General features: G+C 44.5%; 1 long non-coding RNA gene and 2 pseudogenes across 3 annotated transcripts in view; 2 read left to right on the top strand and 1 right to left on the bottom strand.

Annotated features, from left to right (window-relative positions):
• The window catches only part of LOC118145522 (uncharacterized), a 104,462-nt gene that overhangs the window by 25,759 nt on the left and 58,245 nt on the right, over positions 1–20,458 (top strand). For all 3 annotated transcript variants that reach the window (XR_013523462.1, XR_013523461.1, XR_013523463.1), the window contains exon 5: positions 15,667–15,845. This is a non-coding gene — a long non-coding RNA (uncharacterized LOC118145522). The remainder of the gene's footprint in view (positions 1–15,666; positions 15,846–20,458) is intronic.
• LOC100402272 (cystatin-B pseudogene) lies at positions 2,980–3,398 on the bottom strand (annotated as a pseudogene).
• Positions 12,045–12,521, top strand: LOC100402633 (large ribosomal subunit protein eL36 pseudogene; annotated as a pseudogene).

Raw genomic sequence — 20,458 nt, forward strand, 5'->3', positions numbered from 1 at the left:
GCTGGAATTACAGGTGTGTACCACCACACCGGCTGATTTTTTTATTTTCTGTAGAGACTGGGTTTCACCATGCTGGCCAGGCTGGTCTGGAACTCCTGAGCTCAAGTGATCTGCCTGCCTTGGCCTTCAAAATGCTGGGATTACAGGCATGAGCCATCATGCCTGGTCAGAAATTAGATAACATTTAAAAACTGTCTGGGAAAGGCCAGGTGCAGTGGCTAATGCCTGTAATCCCAGTACTTTGGGAGGCTGAGGTGGGTGGATTGCTTGAGGCCAGGAGTTTGAGAACAGCCTGACCAACATGGCAAAACCCCGTCTCTATCTGAGTGAACTGGATGTAGGAGAATAAAAAAATAAAAAAGCCAAACAGACAAAAAACAAACAAACAAAACCCCCATCTCTACTAAAATTACAAAAAGAAAAATTACCTGGGTGTGGTGGAACATGCCTGTAATCCCAGTTACTCAGGAGGCTGAGACACGAGAATTACTTGAGTCTGGGAGGTGGAGGCTACAGTGAGCTGAGATGCTTGATTGCACTCCAGCCTGGGTGACAGAGGGAGACTATCCCCACTCCCCCAAAAAATTTATCAGGGGAAAAATAATATTTTTTACTTAGCAATACGTCTCCCTTTTCCCCTCCTAATTTTCAATCCTAAGAGACCAGCTGTTGATGGATACATGCATTTATAAGTTGATTGCACTGGGAAGATGTGTGTGTGTGTGTGTGTGTCTGTGTGTGTGTGTGTGTCCATGTCCATCCCACCCTACCGAAATGCTCAAGTAACAACTGATCTGATGAACTGATTTATTCTAAGAAGTAAAGATTTATTTAATGGCAGGTGTTTCGCTTTGCTGAGTGATGTATCCAAGTTTACAGACAGACATGAATTTTTAGGACAGTGGAGGAGACCTCGGAGGTTAAACGGGAGAAGAGTCGGGAGAGGAAGCATGTATGGCTGTTGGCCAAGGAAGGATTTGAAAGAGAATAGAAATGCCTATTAAGTGTTTTGTTTTTTTTTTTTGAGACAGAGTCTGGCACTGTTGCCCAGGCTGTAGTGCAGTGACATGATTTTGGCTCACTGCAGTCTCTGCCTCCTGGGTTCAAGCCATTCTCCTGCCTCAGCCTCTCAAGTAGCTGAGACTACAGGTTTGTGCCACCATGCCCAGCTAATTTTTTTTTTTCATTTTTAGTAGGGATGGGGTTTCACCATGTTGGCCAGAAAGGTCTTGATCTCCTGACCTTGTGATCCGCCTACCTCAGCCTCCTAAAGTGCTGGGATTACAGGTGCGAGCCACTGTGTTGGCCCATCTGTTAAGTTTTTTATGCTGTGTGGTATGTGATGGAAGCATCTCCTTTATCTCCCCATGGAGTCTTGGTAAAATCGACAATGTTTAGTGACACTTTGTGGGGAAGCTTTGCTCTGAGATGTGATAAAGTTCTGTGCCCTGCCTCAGCCCTGCTGAGGGCACAGTGAGAAGCTGCCCACAAGAAGACAATCATATATGCACCACACTATAATTAAAGATTAAACACAACACTATTGGCACCAGAATAGACAGACAAGTCAATGGGATGAAATAGTCCAGAAATAGTATGTGATAAACGTGGTGTTTCACGCCAGCCAGGGAAGGTGGAACTATTCATTAAATGCATTTGGGACAATTAGTTCATCTAGAAAAAAAATAGAATTCTACTTCCTACCCTATGCTAAAGTAGTTTCATATGAAACAGTGATCCAATACAAAAACCCAAGCAAATACGTGTGTGCTTGAAGAAAATCTAGGTGAATAGTTTTATACTTAGGCGGAGAGGAAGCCCTTTCTAAATGTAACCCAAAACACAGAAGCTGAATTTGAAAAAAATGGAGAGAGATGATTATATAAAGCAATAAAAGGTCATTATTTAAAAAAATAATACTTAAAAAAAGAATAAGTGTAAAAGACATTTTAAAATGCAAAAATTATTGATCACATATGGTGATTGGTTAATATCTTTTTTTTTTTTTTTGAGACAGAGTCTCACTCTGTTGCCCAGTCTGGAGTGCAGTTGTATGATCACAGCTCACAGCAACCTCTGCTTCCCAGGTTCAAGTGATTCTCATGCCTCAGCCTCCTGAGTAGCTGGGACTATAGGCAAGTTCCACCAACCCTGGCTAATTTTTGTATTTTTAGTAGAGATGGGGTTTTACCATGTTTGCCAGGCTGGTCTTGAACTCCTGATGTCAGGTGATGTGCCTGCCTCGGCTTCCCAAAGTCCTGGGATTATAGGCATGAGCCACCGCGATGATTCTTTATTTTATTTTATTTTTTTTAGAGATGGGGCTTCACTGTGTTAGCCAGGATGGTCTCAATCTCCTGACCTTGTGATCCAGCCACCTCGGCCTCCCAAAGTGCTGGGATTACAGGCGTGAGCTGCTGTGCCCAGCCAAATATGATTCTTATAAATCATTACAAAGGAAAAAATGGGGAAGGGATATGAATGGGAAGTTTATAGGATAAAGACTTATAAATAGATCAAAATCATATGAAAAAAATGTCCAACTCCTTTCAAAATCAAATAAATGTGAATTAACACAACATACTATTTTCTGCTTCTCAGAGCAAGAATACTCAGTGTTACTGAGGGTATCTAACACACTTTTGCAAAATCTTACTTTTCTGGAGAGTACAATATCTCCGGAAATATCTGTGAAAAGCCTTACCATTTTTTTTTTGGACTTTTGACCCAGTAATCACACTTTTTTTTTTTTTTTGATTTTTAAAATATGTATTTTATTTTTTGAAAATATTTTGAAACTAATTAAGATACCTGATTGGAAGGGGGAAAAAATCAACACAATGAAATTTAGGAACAGAAATGCAAGAGCAGCTGCTGCATCAGGCCCCTTCCCCCCCGAGGGGCGCAGCCAGGAGTTGCTCATTTTATGATCCCAAGTGCACGCTGTGGTCCACGCAGAAATCACTAATTATGAGCCTTCTGGTGGAAGGACCCTGCCCAAAGTCAGGGTCAGAAATAGGACAGCTCATCGTGCTTGGCTTTGTTGGTCTGGTAGTTAGACAAGGTCAAGGGCTTGTTTTCGTGAGGGAGACTTTGGAATACTCGCAAGCGGACAAATTCTTCGTCACCGACATGCACCTTGATGAAGTAGTTCATCCCCGCAACCACCTGGCTCCTGAAGGACACAGCCTCGAACACGGGGAACTTCTTGTTTTCTTTTTCTTCAAGCTGGGACCTCACCTGGTCGGCGATGTTCTGGGTCTCGGCGGTGACCGGCTGCGCGGCGGAGGGCGCCCCGCACATCATCGTGGCGGCAGCAGAAGGACTCAGCGAAGGGACTGGGCCAGTAATCACACTTTTAAGATTTATCCCAAGGGTTTAGTCAGACAGGTATATGCGTATAGATACTGTTTATAATTGGGAAGAGCTGGAAAGAGCCTACATATCCACTATTGGTACTGGTAAAATAAAGTGTGAAATTATGAAATACAACATAATCTTTAAAAATGAAATTCTGATGAGTATGGGAGAAAATATATTGGAATAACACAGGGAGAAACTTCCAGGAAAAGTAATATGTATAGTCAACATTCATAAGAGATTCTGTTTGTGATCGTGCATGTTTGGCAATATTTTATGTATTGTTTTGTTTGCAGAAAGAGAGAATATTCAATTGGCACAATTGGATAAACACAATAATCTCTATCAACAACAACCACAAAAGTCTGGAAAGCAAGATGCTAGGAGACATATAAATGATAAAGAGGAAGATGCAATGATTTCTTGTTTGTTTGTTTGTTTGAGACGTAGTTTTGCTCTTGTTGCCCAGGCTGAAGTGCAACAGAATGATCTTGGCTCACCACAAACCCCCGCCTCCTGGGTTCAAGTGATTCTCCTGCCTCAGCTTCCTGAGTAGCTGGGATTACAGGTAGCACCATCGTGCCCAGCTAATTTTGTATTTTTAGTAGAGACGAGGTTTATCCATGTTGGTCAGGCTGGTCTTGAACTCCCAACCTCAGGTGATCCACCTGCCTTGGCTTCCCAAAGTGCTGGGATTACAGGCGTGAGCCACTGTGCCTGGCCGTATAACTTTCATTTGAAAGAGATTCTGGGGCTGTATCAAAGAAGACTGGGAGTTGATTTTACAGCAATTTAATGGAAACACATGAATGGAATATGACGGTGGAGACGTCTGTGGGACACACCATGGTGAGTGGGATGAGGACAGCCTGGACAGGAACTGACGAATGGGAAGATAGGAAGCAAGAGAATGTAGGAAAGAGGCAAGAAGTCAGAGGAGTGCAAAGAGAGCAAAATCTATATGCAGCCTAATGATGAAATCTACATGCAGTCCCGGTTAAAAACTGACTGATGCATACAGAATACTTAGCAAGAATCCCAGCTTCTGGTTTGCTGTAAGGTGCTTCTTATCTGCAAAAGCAATAGTTGTACGGGGGCTTGTACCACCTTGCAGACTGAGTTCTCTTCAATGTATACCTGAAGCCCCTGAGGATCTCATATTTCTGTGTGTTCCTGGGCCTCAAGTATCGAGAATTACTTTATCCCTAAAAGGAACCAAAGCCTAAGAAGAGACAGTGGTAGATTTGAGGGAGACTGAGGATTACTGCCCAGCACAGTCCTGCACTGCTAACTTGATAAAGACCATGATCAGTGACAGATGCTATGAGACTGGCCTCAGGGGAAAGAAAAGGGGGAGAAGAGAAAACCAATGACAGTGCCACCCAGAAGCAAAGAGGTGAAATGGTGCTTCTTATCCATCTGCAATGTAAGAGTGAACAGGAGATAGGCTGGGTCATTCATAATAACTCACGCCCCTGCCCTATAGTCATTGGACTAATGTGTAGCCACATGACTCAGCCCAGCCAATCAGTCTTTCCCAAAATATTTCAAAGTTAGAGGTGGGAGACAGAAACTTTTTTTTCTCCCTGGTTACAAGGTTATTAGGGGTGAGCCCAGAATGGCAAGTGGCCACCGTGTGAGGATCCTGTCCACAATAGACATGACCAGCATGGAAAGATAAGCAAAGATGAGAGCACACAAGAATTCTGATGCCATGATCCTGGTTCCCAATGTCCCTAGAGCCAGCTCCACCTTCGTCCATCTTTGCTTTGGTCATGGGAGCCTTTACATGCCCCCTTTATGCTCAGATTAGCTAGAATTGAATTACAGCCACTTGCAAACAAGAGTCCTTATGAAAATAGGTTTAGATAGATATTGCTAGTGTCTGTCCAGTGTGTTAGTCTGTTCTCACACTGCTAATAAAGACATAGTTAAGACTGGGTAATTTTTCTTTTTTTGAAACAGAGTCTTACTCTATTGCTAGGCTGGAGGTGAGCTTGGTTCACTGCAACCTCTGCCTCTCGGGTTCAAGCAATTCTCCTGCCTCAGCCTCCCAAGTAGCTGGGACTACAGGAGCGTGCCACCATGCCCAGTTAATATTTGAATTTTTAGTAGAGACAGGTTTCACCAGAGACTGGGTAATTTATAAAGAAAAAGAGGTTTAATGGACTTATGGTTTCACATGGCTGAGGAGACCTTACAATCATGGTGGAAGACATATATCTTACATGGTGGCAGACAAAAGAGCCTGTGCAAGGGAACTCCCATATATAAAACCATCATCTCGCGAGACTTATTTGCTACCATGAGAAAAAATATGGGGGGAACCTGGCCTTGCCCTTGACATGTGGGGATTATTACAATTCAAGGTGAGATTTGAGTGGGGACACAGCCAAACCATATCACTCAAGATGTTTAATTTAAAAGAAAATAACAGGAGGAGTCAGGTAGGGTTTTGTTGTTGCTGCTGTTGTTGTTTTGAGATAGGATGTCTCTGTCACTCAGGCTGGAATGCAGTGGCATGATCATAGCTTATTACTGTAGGTAGCTTAGCCAGGCATGATTGGGGCAGGAGAGGGGTTCCCTCACCCCATCGGGAATGTCAGGCAGTTGTCACACTGCCTCTCTAAAGTAATAATTGGTCGCAGTCATCGACAGGGAAAGGCAGTTTCCCAATAGATTAAAAGCATCTGTAACTGGTGATTGGCAGCTTCCCAACAAGATCTCAGAAGTTGGGTGAGTGAGTTCAAGCATGCGCATTAGAGGCAAAATTGTGGACTTTAACTGGTATGACCTCTGGGGGCATTCTACTGGAAAAGGGATGCAAGACGCCAGAAGTAGGCCAGCATATAAAACCCCAATTCTAGGGTCAAAGGGGACATGACCTGCAAGGTGTCTTCTTGGCTCTCTTCCAAGTGTATTTTACTTTCTTTTCATCCCTGTTCTAAGATTTTTAAATAAACTTTCACTCCTGCTCTAAAACTTGCCCTGGTCTCTTCTGCCTTATGTCCCTCAGTGGAATTCTGAGGGGGCAAGAATTGACGTTGCTGTAATAACAAGCTCTTTGCAGCCCTGAACTCCTGGGTTCAAGCAATCCTCCTACTTCAGCCTCACTAGTAGCTAGGACTACAGCCATGAACCACCACTCTCAGCTAATTAATTTTTTTTTTTTAAATAGAGATAGGGTCTCACTATGTTGCCCAGGCTGGTCTCAAACTCCTGGGCTCAAGTGATCCTCCCACCTCTTCCTCCCAGAGTGCTGGGTTTACTTGAGTGAGCCATTGCAGCTGGCTAGGCTTTTTATTAAAACCCATGGCCTGCATCTTTTTCTTGTTATATTTATTAGTTTTTTGCTTTGCATTCAGAGTGCTGAAGTATGATACTGGGATACTGTCCCTGTGGGATACTGGGTTCTTTGGGAGTTCCTCCTGAGGGGCAACCTGGGGCTTGTCTTCCTCTAGTGACCTAACTGTGCTGTGCTTGCCAGTTACAGCCATGTGGTCTTGGGGCATGGGCGTCTTCACTGCAACGAAACGATGAAATGTCTTGTTCTTAAGTAACCCCTGTTGGCTTATGAGCCATTTCATTTGCTTAACAATCCAGCTTCACATTAGGTTATGCATGCAAGCTACCCATCCTCCTAATGAGATGTTCTTTTGATACAGCCATAGGCTTTGACAGGATTGGCCCAAGGAAGAGGTATCTTGGCCGTGCTCATAAAATAGTGTCCCATGCCCATATGTGGTGGTGGATGATGGTCCCATCCACAGTGCCTGTTGAAAGAGGATTGGATTCTTTCTGGCATTTCCATATAGACATATTTGGAATTTGGTGTTAGTAGCTGACAACATCAGACGTACGCAGTTATCCTGATGAAATAACTTTGTGCATCTGATGTTGTCAGTCAGTTACTAACACCAAAAATGGTAAGAAGATTATTACCGAGTCCCCATTTAGAAGGAAATCCAAGATGCTCACTCACCCAGATTCTCTGGACAGGAATTTAGGCTTTTGGATGGAACTGCCTACTGTTTTGAACAGAAGAGCAACAGGTAGATTGATAGTTCCTGGAGTATGGTTGATTTTGGAACACAAAGAGTTTAAGAAGGGAAATAGGGAAGCAGAACTGGGAGAATAACATACAAGTTATGGCAGGTGGACAAGGATATCTCAAAACTTGAGTTGAGGCTGGCAGATATGAAGAAAATGTCCATAACTCTGTGTGGAGGGGATTGCATATGATGCCTACATGCATCAGAGGAAGCCTAGCCATACTGGTTACCTTCTGCTTCTGTGTCTTGGGTCTTTCTAGTAGGAATATGGCATAACTGTAACCAGTTTCAGAGAGTTGCTACATGAGGCAGGTTTGTGGGGGCTATGCCTGATTGCAGCCCTTCTCAAGGCATCTTTTCTTTTCTTTCTTTTTTGAGATGGAGTCTCCCTCTGTCGCCAGGCTGGGGTGCAGTGGGGCCATCTTGGTTCACTGCAATCCCCGCCTCCTTCAAGTGATTCCCCTGCCTCAGCCTCCTGAGTAGCTGGGGTTACAGGTGCGCACCACCACATCTCAGGGCACCTTTTCTTTGCACAGCTGTAACCAATGGACAATAGGCTGCAAAATCTCTCTGCACTTCCCTTTGGCACACTGATAAGACGAAGTGTGACACACCTGACTTAAGTGGGGAGGGTGAGGCGCATCAATATGAGGCACTAAGCCAGTCAGAGCCTGCTCCGGGAATTTGAATTGAGATAGGCAGAAATGTTCTGGTTGCTGGTGGGCTCTAAATCTGAGAAACAATGACTCAGAGCTGGGACTGGTAGTCATCGCTTAAGAAGAGCACACAGATGAGACTGATTTAAGTAGGAGCGACGAATGGAGTCAGCATACAGAGATGCCTCTTGTGCTCCAGCTCCTGGTTCCAGTGTCCATGAGGCCTGAATACACATTGTTTCCTGTTCTTGAATTCCCTGTAATCGCTGTACCCTTGTAGTTATGCCCCCTTTTCCCAAGAGCCGATTCGACGGGGCTTCTCTTCTTTGTGACCAAAAGACCATTGACTAGAACAGATGTTGAGAACATGATCAGTGTGACAGCTGCTAGTACAGAATGCAGCCTGATGAACCACTCAGCAGGCCAGGGTGACTACAATTGCATGTGTGTGTGTATGTTTAGGGGGAGGGGTGTTAAATCACTAGAGATGAAAGGATCCCCCCCATCCCCCACATAACCATCTTCTCTTTCTTGTCTTAGTTCCTTGGCTGCTCTCCATCTCCTGGCCCCAGCTGCTAAGAGCTATTTCTAGATAAAGTCAGCAAAGACTCTGTTTCTAAGACTCTGAGTCCAGAATCCCCTGCTCAGGAATGTCCCCTCTGCCCTCATCACCTGCACTCCTCTCTCCCTTTCTCTGTATCACCTCTTCACCTATGGAATTGTCTTATCCCTCAGGGTCTTTTGACATTTTGAGAAAATGAAGTGGAACATTAAACTCCTATAGCAGTGTCTTTCTCTGGTGGGGGTTGGGCAGCAGGGAGCAGCTCTCTGCAAGGACTTCATGTCTCCTCCACCAGGAAGCTCCGATCCTGAGCTCCATCCTGGGTAAAACTCTTCCAAGCTCCAGGGTCTTCCCAAATTCAGACAAATTTGGGTCAAGGTTGCACAGTCTGTGTCTGTAGGTGGGATGGTAAGATGAGTGCACAGGGATTGGAAGGGGGCAGAGGGCCCAGCTATCCTCACTTCAGTCACGGCGGTCATCGGGAAGGTACTGTTGTCATAAATTCAGCCATTGGTGCAGGGCTCTATGGCCCCATGTTGTTGGCCTCTGTGCCATTAGGAAAAGGTGGTCCCCATTGGGAGGAGATGAAGTGGAGGCAGGACTGAGGCCACACCTGCCAGTCTTGGGACAGCCAAGCCTCCAGCCACCTGTTCTTCTTGAGGTTGGCATTGGCAGGTAGGGGCGGCAGGGGTTGGGTGGGGAGAGGCAGTGTCAGTGAAGTTTTGTAGAGTAGTGTGCAAACATAGGAGGAGCAGGCAGAGGACCACCAGGGTGACTTGGATCTGCTGGAAGTGGCTGACACCCCCCATTTGCTGTAGGAAGTCATTGAAAGCCATGGAACTGGGCCTGGTCAAGTGGCTGGGGAGCTGGGTCTCCCACTCGAGCAATCTGTCTCTTCCCGTGCAGTGGGAAGAGAGAGGCTGCCTTTGTCTCCTGCACTCATCAATTTCTGGGTCTGCTATAGTCCTAGGCCTCCTGATGGCCAGCAGTAGTTTTTTGTTTTTGAGACACAGTTTCACTCTTGTTGAGCAGGCTGAAGTGTAATGGCACAATCTCAGCTCACTGCAACCTCTGCCTCCCAGGTTCAAGTGATTCTCCTCTCTCAGCCTTCCTAGTAGCTGAGATTATAGGCACCCACTACCATGCCTGGCTGATTTTTGTATTTTTAGTAGAGATGGGGGTTTTACCACATTGGCCAGGCTGGTCTCAAACCCCTGACCTCAGGTGATCCGCCCACCTCGGCCTCCCAAAGTGCTAGGATCACAGGCATGAGCCACCACGCCCAGACAGTAGTTGTTTTTTTTTTTTTTTAATAACGTCTTTTGAAGCACCAAGTTAAACTGACTCGAGAGTAGGACATTTAATTATAAGACTCATCTGGTCAATGGTCTGTTCCAGGAGGTCCAATGGGCAAGTAAAGTTGGATCAGGCAGAGGAAAGGCCCTTCCTCTGAAGGAGGGACATGTGTGAGTCTCTCTACCACCCTGGAACAGGTGGGGAGGAAGGGGAAGCACCGAGGGTGAAGGGGAAGCACCGAGGGTGAAGGGGGTGTGAGCATGAAGCCTGATCTGAGCTTTCCTTCTCAGGGCTGGGTCCTACCTCTCTGAGCCAGACTGAACTGGGGAGACTCTGAAGAGCCCATGCAGAAATGCCATGGGGTGTGGGCCTCAGCATCCCCTAACCTGTGAGCATCCCCTCTGCGTGAATCCTGGAGCCTGGGCCTTCAGCGCTTGACAAGGGCCAGGCCACAGCTTAACCTCTTGAAGGAGGAATTCTTTGTTAGAGGTTTGTGTTAGCAGGGTCTCTTTTCTTGAATTGTTTTTTTTTGAGACAGAGTCTCGCTTGGTTGCCCAGTTTGGAGCGCAGTGGTGTGATCTTGGCTCACTGCAACCTCCGCCTCCTGGGTTCAAGCAATTCTCCTGCCTCAGCCTCCTGAGTAGCTGGGATTACAGGCCCACACCACCAGGCCCAGCTAATTTTTGTTATTTTAGTAGAGACCAGGTTTCACCATGTTGGCCAGGATGGTCTCGATCTCCTGACTTCCTGATCCGCCCTCCTTGGCCCCTCAAAGTGCTGGGATTACAGGCATGAGCCATGTCGCCCAGAGTCTTTTCTCATTATAATATCCTCTCTAATCCACTCTCATTTTTTCCCCCTTCCCAGAATTGTACTTATATATGTGACACAATAAACAGCCATCAGAATGGGCCGTTATAACATTCTTCAAGGGTCTGGGCATACTGGGGTCTGCACCATGAACAGGGCCCAGGTGAAACCAGGTATTCTGACATCTTGGCCCCAGTTATGGACTGAATTGTCCCCCTCATTCATACGTTGAAGCCCTAACCCCCAATGTAACTATATTTGGACATAGGGCCTTTAAGGAGGTAATTAAGGTTAAATAAAGTCATGGGGTGGGGCCCTAATCCAGTGTGACTGGTGTCCTTACAAGAAGAGTGACAGCAGCAGGGTGGGACGCACGTGCACAGAGGAAAGGCCATATGAGGACAGTGGGAAGACGGCCATCTGCAAGCCAAAGAGAGGCCTCAGGAGAAACCAAACCTGCTGACAGCTTGATTGTGGACTTCTAGCCTCCAGAACTGTGAGAAAATACATTTCTGTGGTTTTCAGCCACCCAGTCTGTGGTGTTTTGTTATGGCAGCCCAAGGCTGTCACTTATATCTGTAATGTAACACAATTCTAGCCAAGAAAAGTGGCAGGAAGCCCATTGTGGGGGAGGTGGCTTTTGGGAAAGGTCTTCAGAAGAGATGTCTTGCTCTTCCAAACAGATGTGTGAGGACTGATATCCTTTTCTGCCTTTGGATGCTGTGTGAGGGGTGATGCCTGTAGCCCTGGCAGCCCTCTTGCTGTCATGAGGGGAGTCATTGACCTGCTGGGAGAGGGTTGAAAGAACCTGGATCCATGATGATGTCAGGTGCCTGAATCATGGAAGCCAGCAAATCTGTGTGTGTATGTGTGTGTGTGTGTATTTTTTTTTTTTTTTTTTTTTTTTTGCTTAAGCAAGTTAGAGTTTTGTGTCACTTGCAACTGAAAGACTCCTGGCTAATACGTCCATCATAAGAGCCGTAACCTAGGCTGGGCTCGATGGTTCATGCCTGTAATCCCAGCACTTTGGGAGGCTGAGGCATGTGGATCATGATGAGGTCAGGAGTCTGAGACCAGCCTCGCCAACATAGTGAAACCCTGTCTCTACTAAAAATACAAAAAATTACCTGGGCATGGTGGCGGGCACCTGTAATCCCAGATATTCGGGAGGCCGAGGCAAGAGAATTGCCTGAACTCAGGAGGTGGAGGTGGATCGCGCCACTGCACTCCAGCCTGGGCAGCAGTGGGAAATTCTCTCTCAAAAAAGAAAACAAAAGAGATATCCCAGAGTTCCGCGGGCCGCCAGCCCTTCCGCCACGGCCGCCATTGGAGAGCAGAAGCCATGGCTCTTTGCTACCCTGCGGCTGTGGGCCTCAACAAAGGCCACAAGGTAACCAAGAACGTGAGCAAACCCAGGCACAGCCGTCTCCGCGGGCGTCCGACCAAACACACCGGGTTCGTGCGGGACATGGTCGGGGAGGTGTGCGGCTTCGCCCCGTATGAGCGGTGCGCCGTGGAGTTACTGAAGGACTCCAAGGACAAACGGGCCCTCAAGTTAAAAGAAGGGTGGGGACACAGCTGCGCCAGGAGGAAGCGGGAGGAGCTGAGCAATGTCCCTGCCGCCATGAGGAAAGGCGCTGCCAAGAAAGACTGAGCCCTCGTCCCTGCCCTCTCCCTGAAATAAAGAACAGCTTGACCCCCCAAAACAAAAACAAAACAAACAAAAAGAGCTATAACCTGGAAGCACAGGGAACACCGACGCCGGTGAAGCCTCTTAGGCTGAGTGGTGACAGAATGGCCGTATTAGTCAGGGTTGTTCCGTGTGAACAACAGAAGCAGACTGCGGCTAATGTAAGCTGTAGAAAAATCATGGAAGGGTAATGGGTTGCTCATGGAATTGATGCGGAGGTCAGAGAATCTGGCTCAGAAATGGGCAGGAGCTGAGGGAGGCCGGGAAACAGGCTAGGACGCCCCTGGAGTGTTACTTGGGTGTTTCCATTCCTCCCTGGACCCTCACTGTCATTGCTATTGTGCGTAATTTCCCAAATGTTGCGTTAGCTTTGTGTTTTTTCACAAGAGTCAAGGCCTTAGGTGGGAATCCTGACTAGCTAGCTGACCACGGTTCTGCACCTGAGTAAAACTTTATTAGGGTTTAGCATATGCAATAAAATGCATCGATTTTGGGGGTGCATTTTGACAAGCTCTGACAATTATTATTTTTTTAAACAGAGTCTCACTGTATTGCCCAGGCTGGAGTGCAGTGGTGTGATCTCGGCTCACTGCAATGTCTGCCTCCTGGGTTCAAGAGATTTTCCTGCCTCAGCCTTCTGACTAGCTGGTACTACAGGTGTGAGCCACCATGCCCGGTTAATTTTTATATTTTTAGTAGAGACAGGGTTTCACTATATTGGCCAGGCTGGTCTCAAACTCCTGACCTCAGGTGATCCACCTGCCCCGGCCTCCCAAAGTGGTGCAACTCTGACAAATTTTTATACCACATAACCATTGTATAGAACATTTTCATTTCCTGGCTCTCCCACCCCAGCAATTCCCTAGTACTGCGCCCCAGCCAATTCTCATCTTCTATCCTAGGCAGTTGATTTGTCTTTTCTGGAGTTTCAAATGAATGGTATCATACAGTATATCGTCTTTTGTGTCTGGCTTCTTTTGCTCAGCAAAATGTTTTGAGATTCATCCACCTGGTAGTGTGCCAATAGTTTATTCCTTTTTTTTTTTTGAGACAGAGTCTCCCTCTGTTGCCAGGGCTGGAGTGCAGTGGTGTGATCTCGACTCAACACGGCCTCTACCTCCTGGGTTTTTCGTGCCTCAGCCTCCCGAGTAGCTGCGATTACAGGCACGTGCCACCACACTCAGCTAATTTTTGTAATTAGTAAAGATGAGGTTTCACCTTGTTGGCTAGGATAGTCTCATGATCCACCCACCTTGGCCTCCTAAAGTGCTGGATTATAGGCATGAGCCACCATGCCCGACCGAGTTCATTCCTTTTTAATACTGAACAGTATTGCATTGTATGTATAAGCACAGTTTGCTTATTCATTCACCTGTTGATGAACATTTGTGTTGTTTCCAGTTTTTGGCTGTTATAAAGAAAGCTGCCATGAACATTTGTGTATAGTGAGGGGAAATATACTTTTATATCTCTTGGGTAAATACCCAGAAGTGGAATTGCTGGGTCATATATTTAACTTTATCAGAAACTGTCAAATTGTTTTTCAAAGTGTTTCCAACTTTTACATTTCTACCACCAGTGGATGAGCGTTCCAGTTATTTCACATTCTTGCCAACATCCTTGTATGACCAGTCTTTTACATTTCAGCCATTTATTATTTTATTATTTATTTATTTTTTGAAACTGAGTCTTGCTCTGTCACCAGGCTGGAGTGTAGTGGCGTAATCTTGGCTCACTGCACCTTTGGCCTCCTGGGTTCAAGCAATTCTGCCTCAGCCTCCCGAGTAGCTAGGATTACAGGAGCCTACCACTGTATCCAGCTAAATTTTCTTTTTTGTATTTTTAGTAGAGACAGGGTTTCACCATTTTGGTCAGGCTGGTCTCAAACTCCTGACCTTGTGATCTGCCCACCTCAGCCTCCCAAAGTGCTGGGATTACAGGTGTGAGCCACCATGTTCATATATTTTAGCCATTTATATGACTATGAAGTGACTTGACATCTCAATGTGGTCTAACTTGCATTTTCCTGATGACTAGTGATGTTGAGCATTTTTTCATGTGCCTATTGGCTATTCATATATCTTTCGTGGTGAAGTATGTGTGTAATTTTTTTTTTTTTAGATGTTGTCTTGCTCTATCACCCAGGCTGGAGTGCAGTGGTGTGATCTTGTCTCACTGCAACCTCCGCCTCCCAGGTTCAAGTAATTCTCTTGCCTCAGCCTCCAAGCAGCTGGGACTACAGGCACATGCCACCACACCCAGCTAATTTTTTGTATTTTTAGTAGAGAAGGGGTTCACCATATTGGCCAGGCTGGTCTCCAACTCCTGACCTCAGGCAATCTGCCCGCCTCGGCCTCCCAAAGTGCTGGAATTACAGGCATGAGCCACTGCGCTTGGCCTACATGTGTAATTTTTTGGCCTATATTTGAATTGGAGTGTTTGACTTCTTTTTATTGAGTTGTAGGAGTACTTTTTATATTCTGCAGATCTGTTTGCATAGCTCTCTCCACTCCTGAGAAATCTAGCTGCCTTGGCCATCCTGAACTTCTCTTTTGTTCTCCTCAGCTCAGTGAGGTTGCCTGGCTCTGTTTGGATTCCACTTATCCACATTGCAGTCCAGAATTTGCTTCCAGGAAGAAGGCCTGGGTGATAAAAGTTGGTGGAAAAGTAATTGCGGGTTTTACAATGGAAAGTAATGACAAAAACCACAATTACTTTTGCATCAACTTAATAGTAGATCTTAAATGTTTCCCTTCTCACAGAAATTACAGTCCTGCGCTGCCTGTTGTCCAATGTCTGAACATTGTTATTTTCCACATTTCCCTCAGTTTTCTCTTTTCTTTTCTTTCTTTCTTTCTTTTTTTTTTTACAGTTGGAGAGTTGTTTTGGAAGTTTATTTCCTGATGACTGAAACTTCCTTTTCCATTCTGAATGCATTTAAAACAGCAGTGTTCCTTGTACAATTGAAAGTGTCTTTCTTCCTCTCTAAAGGGGGTTGCTGAGTAGCGAGTAGAGGGAGAAACTTCCATTCTTCTGGCTTCTTGTTTCCTTATGGAATAAGGAGTGGGTTATTTGGTGAATTTGGGAGAAGGAATAGGGCATGTATAGCTATGTTCTTCTTCCTTTCTTTTGGGCATGTGTTTTTTTAATTGTTTTTGACCATGTAGTAAGGTATTTGACTGCTGTGTCTCTCAACTGGTGAAGAAGAGATGATTTTTTTTTGTTTGTTTTTTGAGACAGGGTCTCACTTTATCATCCAGGTTGGAATGCAGCAGCATGATCATGGCTCAGTAAAGCCTTGACCTCCTGAGCTCAAGCCATCCTGCCACTCAACCTCCACGTAGCTGTGCTACTGAAAAGGAGTCCTGATCCAGACCCCAAAAGAGAGTTCTTGGACCTTACACAAGAAAGAATTTCAGGTGAGTTCATAGGATAAAGTAAAAGCAATTTTATTGGAGAAATAAAGAAACAAAAGAATGGCTACTCCATAGGCAGAAAAGCCCCGAGGGCTGCTGATTTTCTATTCTTATGGTTATTTCTTGATTGCATGCTGAACAAGGGATGGATTATTCATGAGTTTTCTAGGAAAGGGGCTGGCAATTCCCAGAACTGAGGGTTCCTCCCCTTTTTAGACTCTATAGCGTACCAGCTGGGTTGCCATGGCATTTGTAAACTGTGCTGGTGGGAGTGTCTTTTAGCGTACTAATACATTATAGTTAATTAGCATATAATGGGCAGTGAGGGTGACCAGAGGTCACTTTCATTGCCATCTTGGTTTTGGTGGGTTTTGGTGGCTTCTCTACTGCATCCTATTTTATTAGCAGGGTCTTTGTGACCTGTATCTTGTGATACCAATTCTGCCGAACTACAGTAAGGCTGAGACCTACTGGGCCCTATTCTCAGAAGGTTAGGCTTTCTTAATCACAGGATGAGAAAGCCTAACCTTCTGAGAATAGGGCCCAGTAGGCCTCAGCCTTACTTTACCCAGCCCCTATTAAAGATGGAGTTGCTCTGGTTTGAATGCCTCTGACAGATGGAACCACAGGCACATGCCACCACACTTGGCTAATTTTTAAATTTATTGTGGAGATGGGGTCTCACTATATTGCCCATCCGGTCTTAAAGTCCTAGGCTCAAGCGATCTTCCTGTCTTGGCCTTTCAAAATGCTGGGATTATAGGTATGGGCTACCATGCATAGCAAAGATGGTTGAATGTTTTGATGGTTTATTGTGCCCAGCTCCAAGTTAAGGACTTCTGAGTTATGTCTTCTTCTTTAGTTTTGTTGCAATGCCATTGTTATGCTATGCATAGAAATCAGAAAATACTGTCTTTTTATTTTTTATTTTTTTAAAGATGGGTTTTCACCATGTTGGTCAGGCTGGTCTTGAACTCCCAACCTCAGGTGATCCGCCCGCCTTGGCCTCTAAAGTGCTTGGATTACAGGCCTGAGCCACCACACCCGGCCAATATTGTCTTTAATTCTTTTTTTTTTTTTTTTTTTGAGGTGAAGTTTCGCTCTTGTTGCTGAGACTAGAGTGCAATGGCTCAATCTCAGCTCACCGAAACCTCTGCCTTCCGGGTTCAAGCAATTCTCTTGCTTCAGCCTCCTAAGTAGCTTGGATTACAGGCATGCACCACCATGCCTGGCTAATTTTTTTTTTTTTTTTGTATTTTTAGTAGAGATAGAGTTTCTCCATGTTGGTTAGGCTGGTCTTGAACTCCTGACCTCAGGTGATCCGCCTGCCTTGGCCTTCCAAAGTGCTGAGATTACAGGCGTGAGCCACTGTGCTGGGCCTGTTGTCTTTAATGTCTTCAATCTTTTCTGTTTATGGAAATGTTTCGGCAAGAAGTCATGGGACTACAATAATATATCAGTTGTTAGGATTCTGCTTCCAACCAAGATGGAGGAACAGGGACTAGTAAATAGTAAATACTCTCCTGCCTTAAACTAATTAAAAAAAACTGACAAATTAGGTTTGTATGGTAACTGTTTTTACACATTGGACCATAGGCAGCTTAGGACAGTTGTTCCTGAGAGAGGGAAACAAACAGAATGAGCCTTATGAACCAGTTTACTTCCTGGAGAAACTTTGCAGGCTGCAGAACAGGGAGAGGGGATCTACTCAGAGCCCAGAAGGCTCCCTGACTTGAGGAAACAAAGTTGGGAGTCTGGGGAGGCCCAGATGGCTAGAGTTCACAGGGCAGAGGACTGGAGAGAGAGAGAGCTGCATAGAACACTGGAGATTTGTAGGGGGGTTTGTTATTGATAGACTCTTCAGCTGAGTATTGGTTGATGCATACACTTGGGGAAAGAACCTAGATGATTCACAAAGTTCACACAGGCCAGGAACAGTTTATCTTTCCACCAGCCACAGTGAAGACAAAACCCATAGTATTCAGGGCATTGGGTAGAGAACTTGGCAAGATCACTTGAGAGGAAAAATTAGCAGCACCACTGCTCTCACCTAACAAAGCCTAAAAGCAAGCCTTGAAAGGGAACTCATTGTGACCCAGAAAAAAGTTCAAAATGACCGGGTGTGGTGGCTCATGCCTGTCCCAGCACTTTGGGAGGCCAAGGCAGGCAGATCACGTGGGGTCAGGAGTTCGAGACCAACCTGGCCAACATAGGGTGAAACCCTGTCTCTACTAAAAAATACAACAATTAGCTGGGTGTGGTGGTGCACACCGGTAGTCCCAGCTACTTGAGAAGGTGAGGCAGGAGAATCCCTTGAACCCAGGAGGTGGAGGTTGAAGTGAGCTGAGATTGCATCACGGCAGTCCAGCCTGGGCAAGACAACAAAAAAGAAACCAAAAAAAAAAAAAAGAAAAAGACAAGAAAAAAAGTTCAAAATAAAAACTACAGATTCAGATCCAAGAGGGTAAATTAACTCTGATATGATGGTATTATAAAACCTACAAAGTGCATCATAATCAAATGCTTAGAACCAGGGATAAAGAGAAAATCTTGCCTGCAAACAGCTGGAGGGAAAAAAAGATACATTAGTATAAAGCAAAAAAGATAAGAATAGCAGCAGATTTCTTGTCCAAAATGATATAAGCCAGAAGACAATGGAGAAATATCTTTAAAATGCTGAAAGAGAAAATCTGTCAACCTAAAACTTTCTACCGGCAAAAATATCTTTTAAAAATGATAATAGAATCAGTAACTTTTTAGGCATACATAAGTTGAAAGAACACAGCAGTAACAGAACTGCACTGCAAGAAATGTTAAACAAAATTAAATTTGTGCTTAAAAACGACCCCACAAAGAGATTCCAGGAACATATGACTTAACGGATTAATTCTGTCAAACATTTAAGGAAGAAATCATACCAATTCTATATGAGCACCTACAGCAAGGTGAAAAGTAGGGAATACTCCACAACTCATTCTATGAGGCTGAAATTACCCTGATACTAAAACCAGACAAAACATTATAAAAAGGGAAACTAGAGACAGATCTCTCTCTTGAACATAGATGTAAAATTCTTAATATAATTTTATCAGATTTAACAAAAATGTATAAAAAGGATAATACATCTTGGCCAAGTGGGGTTTATTCCAGAAATGCAAGATTTGTTTAATAAAAAATCAGTTACTGTAATTCACCATACTAATAGACTAAAAATGAAAAACCATATAATCATCTCAATAGATGCAGAAAAAGCATTTGATAACGTTCAATATCCATTCATAAAGCTTCTCAGCAAAGAAGGCATAAAGGGAACTTCTCAGAACAGATAAGCCAGGCAGGGTGGTACATGCCTGTAGTCCCAGCTACTCAGGAGGCTGAGGCAGGAGGATATCTTGAGCCCAGGAGACCAGCCTGGGCAACATAGCAGGATCCCATCTCAAAAAATAATTGATAAAGGACAACTATGGAAAAAATATAGGTAACATTATACTAATCTGTGAAAGACAATGTTTTCCCCTGGGTTCAGAGACAGATATTCACTCTCACCACTTTTATTTAACAGTGTACTGGAGATTCTAGGCAATGTAATAATGGAACTAAAAGAAATAAAAGAATTCTAGAAAGGAAGGAAAAAGGAAGTATACCTTTATTTGCAAACAGCATGATTGTATCAAAAATCCTGAGGAATCGACAAAATGCTGTTGGGACTAATAAGTGATTTTAGTGAGTTTTCAGGATGCTAGTAGGATATGTTAAAAAACCAGTGGTATTTCTATACACTGGCAACAAACAATGGGTAATTAAAATAGAAATACCATTCATGATAGCTGTTAAAGCAAAATAAGCAGGAAGTTATTAGTCTGGAATTGTTTCTGTATCCAGAACTCTTACACAAGCAAACTGAAACTTAACCTAGAGGCATTCTTTGTAACTAATAAATTTTGAAAAGCCAAAGCCAAAACAGAGACCAAGCTTCCGCCAATCACAAATAGCACGTTAGCCCATTAGTTTTATAACTCGGAACTTTCCACCAGATCATACCCAAATAAGACAAATAGTGGCTGAGCATGGTGGCTCATGCCTATAATCCCAGCACTTTGGGAAGCCAAGGTAGGAGAGTCACTTGAGGCTAGGAGTTCGAGACCAGGTTCGTCAAGATGCTAAAACACTGTTCTATACAAACAAAACGAAACAAAACAAGACAAGACAAAACAAAATAAAAGCCTACCTGTAGCCACTTGAGTTATTTCTTTAATTCTGTGTTCAGACTATGAAGATCTACTGCTTGTAGTGCTAAAGTGCAGCTACATGAACCTCTTCCGATTTCAAGTGCTGCCCAATTCATTAATGCTTTAATGCTCAAATAAAATCTGTAACTTTTATTTTGTCTAAAGTTTTTCTTTTCTTCTTCTTCTTTTTTTTTTTTTTTTGAGACAGTATCTTGCTCTGTTGCCCAGGCTGGAGTGCAGTGGTGTGATCTCAACTCACTGCAGCCTCTACCTCCTGGGTTCGTTCAAGCGATTCTCCTGCCTCAGCCTCCCATGTAGCTGAGACTACAGGTGCGCACCACTACACCTGGCCAATTTTTGTATTTTTAGTAGAGATGGGGTTTCACG

The sequence above is a fragment of the Callithrix jacchus genome, chromosome 10 (assembly GCF_049354715.1).
Source record: "Callithrix jacchus isolate 240 chromosome 10, calJac240_pri, whole genome shotgun sequence".
Classification (NCBI taxonomy): domain Eukaryota; kingdom Metazoa; phylum Chordata; class Mammalia; order Primates; family Cebidae; genus Callithrix; species Callithrix jacchus.